Raw genomic sequence first — 3764 nt, 5'->3', positions numbered from 1 at the left:
AGGATATTACCGGTTCATTTATTCAAGGTTTGTGTGTATGTCTAAATAAAACAACAAACACGGACACATGCTTTTTGCCATTTTGAGTTCAATGGCGTTTCAGTTGTACTTGTGAGCACTTCAACTGCAGAATCTATTGAATAAGCATTTACAGGTATTTACTAAGAACACATGAATTCTGTTCATGTAAAAAACATGTGCAACATTCTTTTACTATAAGAGTTATTATGGCAATTAGCAGGCTCTTGAAATGCATCACAAGCTATTAGATCAATCAGAATAAGGCAAGGCCCTCAACATCTGCTGTTCAACACACACACACTCATTTATTTATGTCAGTTCTCAGACTCAGTAAGCAACATTGCATTGATAACTGAAAAAATAAACTTTGTAGTCATTAATAGTGATTAGTGACTAAGGGTCAAACAAAAATGTTTTACCCTTTGGGAAAAGGTCTGAAGAGAAAAGAAAATGGCAGGAGCAGGAATTTTCTGTGAGGTTTTGAAAAGGTTCAAAACTGGATACTTGGAAAGAATGAAACTTCCCTCTTGTGTGAATTTCCCCAGGGCTTTGGCCAGCCCTAGTGAGGACCCTGCTTTGCCTCCGGGAGCCTGCAGGGCATCCACATGAAACTGTGCCCATTTTACCCGACTTAGAGGAACCGCCAAATGACAAAACTGTAATAAGTGAGGCTTTAACCAGCTGCTGTAGTTCAGGCTGGTCTGGGGCAGAGAGAAAGCAGGAAACAAGGGAGACTCAGATGCATTCATTCCACAGGCTTTACTGAGTACTATTCTGTGCCAGGTACTGTTGTAGGAGCAGAAGGTAAGAGTTTCTCCCTTCATGGGAGTTTCTCCCTTCTAATGTGGAGAGAAAGATGAAAACTGTGTAATCAAACAATAAGAGTTGTTAGGATAAAGCAAAGTAAAGGTAGAGAGTGACTGGGGGCAGAAGTTTGGAGATGGCAGCAGCTTGGCAGAAATTTAGGGGAACACACTCTAGGCAGAAGAGTAGCAGGTACAGGGGCGCCTGGGCTGCTCAGTGGGTCAGGTACCCGACTCTTGATTTCAGCTTGGGTCATGATCTCACAGTTTGTGAGTTTGAGCCCTGCATTGGGCTCTGTGCAGACAGCGGGGTGGATCCTGCTTGGGATTTCTCTCTCTCTCTCTCTCTGCCCCTCCCTAGTGTGCTCTCTCTCTCTCAAAAAAGAAGCATCATCATGTACTTGCTACTGATGTACAAGTACAAAGTACATCGGCTCTGAAGTACAAAGGCTCTGAAGTACAAAGGCTCTGAAGCGAGAAGGAACATCATGTGTGTGTGCGTGTGTTATGTGTGTGTGTAAAAAGGGGCCAGTGTGCATGACATCCCAAGAGTTCAGAAAGAGAAGGAAATGAGGTCAGGGAGGTGAGCAGGGCTAGGTCACGTGGGGCCCCTTAGGCCATGGGGAGGAGTCTGAATTGCAGTGGGAAGCTACGGATGATTTTAAAGGGTAGGGTCATAGGTTCTGACTTGGACAAACGCAGTCTTATCTGGCTGCTATTGCTATGTAGTAAAAAGGGCACTGGCACCAGATTAGAGGCAGGATTGTGTTAATTCAGTTGAGAAACGGTGGCTGATACTTAGGTGGGATCAGTGGAAACAGTAGCCAACACCAGGAAGACAGTGGGAGCTAGCATCTTGAAGACTGTCTCCAAAGTCCTGAAAATACTTCCAGGTTTCTGGAAGGAAAATGTGGGACAAAGGTCAGTGGGTGTGTGCAGGAGGGCAGTAAAGGTCAGGAGGATCTTTGTCTTGGAGTCAATCACAGGTGGGGTCTTGCTGGCTCAGGGCAGTCAGTGCTTGAGGGGATGCTTTGCCCCTAGGATCTTTTACCCGAGTTAAGAGATAAGTGGAAAGAAGAACTTCATCAATTAGAAAGTTTCAGGTCAAAAGGAGGAAGTGGAAGTCTTCTTTCCAAATGTTCAGACTTAGGATGTGTCTTGGAGGTGGGGCTGACGGGGCCTGCTGGTGGCTTAGCTGTGGGGGACGAGCTAGAGAATCCAAAGCTGACTTGCAGTTTGGGGCCTGAGCTACTGAGTGGATATGGGGCTGATAACCGAGATAAGGAAGATTAAGGGAAGAATGCGCTTGGAGATGGAGTCAGGTTTGGTTTTAGGTCATTTTGAGCTGGAGTTATCTGTTAGACATCTAAGAGGACAGATTGAGTAGGCAATTGGCTTCAAGGTCAGGTCTGGAGAAGGTTTTTTTGGAACCGTTGGCTGCAGTCTCCTTGCCGCATAGAATAGGCTCAAATGCCTTTCCCACATTTCATGGAACTCAACAGCGGTCAAGATGATTTGGGGGAATTTCCAGGTGGACAGGGAGGGAAAGGTGGCTTCATTCCTTGTCACTTTTAGCTCCAGCTTCTGCTTCTTTTGAATCAGTGCAGTTTATGGACAATATCTTCTTCCTCTGCATCACCCTTCCCTCAGAGAAGGAAATCAGCCACTTCCTTGATTTCCATATTCAGTCAGGCTGTCAAGTGTTTGCTGGAAACAGAGGTGAGTGTGCATGTTTAGGGGGAACTATACTATACTAACTATACTAACTATACTATACTAACTCAAACTCATTTTTTTTTTTTTTTTTTTTTTTTTTTTAGAGAGAGAGAGAGAGAGAGAGTTTGAGCTGGGGAAGGAGCAGAGGGAGAGAGAGAGAGACAAAGTTAAAATTTTTTTTTGTTTATTTTTAAGACAAAGAAAGACAGAGCACAAGAGAGGGAGGCGGAGAGAGAGGGAGACACAGAATCTGAAACAGGCATCAGGCTCTGAGCTGTTAGCACAGAACCCGATGCGGGGCTCAAACCCACAAACCGTGAGATCATGATCTGAGCCGAACTGAGACGCTCAATCGACTGAGCCATCCAGGCACCCCGAGAGAGACAATCTTAAGCAGGCTCAATGTTCAGCTTGTGAGCTCATGACCTGAGCAGAAATCAAGAGTCACTTAACCAACTGAGCCACCCAAGCAAGCCTACGAATACTATTTTTTAATAACAGAAATACTATCAAATGGAATACTAGTCTTCCATGTTCTTAAAATGTCTTAGATCGCTGTATGTGAGGGACATTTCAAGGTATTTCTTTTTTTTTTTTTTTAAGTTTATTTATTTATTTTGAGAGAGAGAGAGAGCGCGAAAGCGCGCACAAGGGCAGGAGCAGAGAGACAGGGAGAGATAGAATCCCAAGCAGTCTCCGTGTGTTCAGCACTAAGCCTGGCTCGGGGCCTAATCTCAGGGACTGAGAGATCAGGACCTGAGCTGAAATCAAGAGTTGGACACTCAACCAACTGAGCCACACAGGTGCCCCATTTGCTCTTCTCTTTTTTTTTTTTTAAGGGTATCTCTGTGGCCCTTTTGCATCTCTCATTCTTAGCACCTAGACTTTTCCTGGCAGAGGAACTAAACTGTCTCCACCCATGCCCCACTCTCCCCACAAGGCAGCTCCAGATCCATATTTATATATTCAAATCCACCAAGAACTGAGAAAAATCTCTCTTTAGAAAACATTTGCTGTTTGTAAAAAGTCAGCCTTTCTCAACTTTGACAATCCCTGAAGCATCCAGACAGCTTCTTAGGGCAGGGAAGAGGGAGAGGGTTCAGGCAGTTGCCCCTCCCCAGTCACTGATGATGGTAGGGGAAAATAGTCCAAGCTCCAGTGTCCCAGGAGGCATCTTTTTACCACATACCTGGAATAAGACCCGTTGGCAGCAGGACCACAGGA

The sequence above is a fragment of the Leopardus geoffroyi genome, chromosome A3 (genome assembly GCF_018350155.1).
Source record: "Leopardus geoffroyi isolate Oge1 chromosome A3, O.geoffroyi_Oge1_pat1.0, whole genome shotgun sequence".
In the NCBI taxonomy this organism is placed as follows: domain Eukaryota; kingdom Metazoa; phylum Chordata; class Mammalia; order Carnivora; family Felidae; genus Leopardus; species Leopardus geoffroyi.
This window is presented reverse-complemented; position numbering follows the sequence as displayed.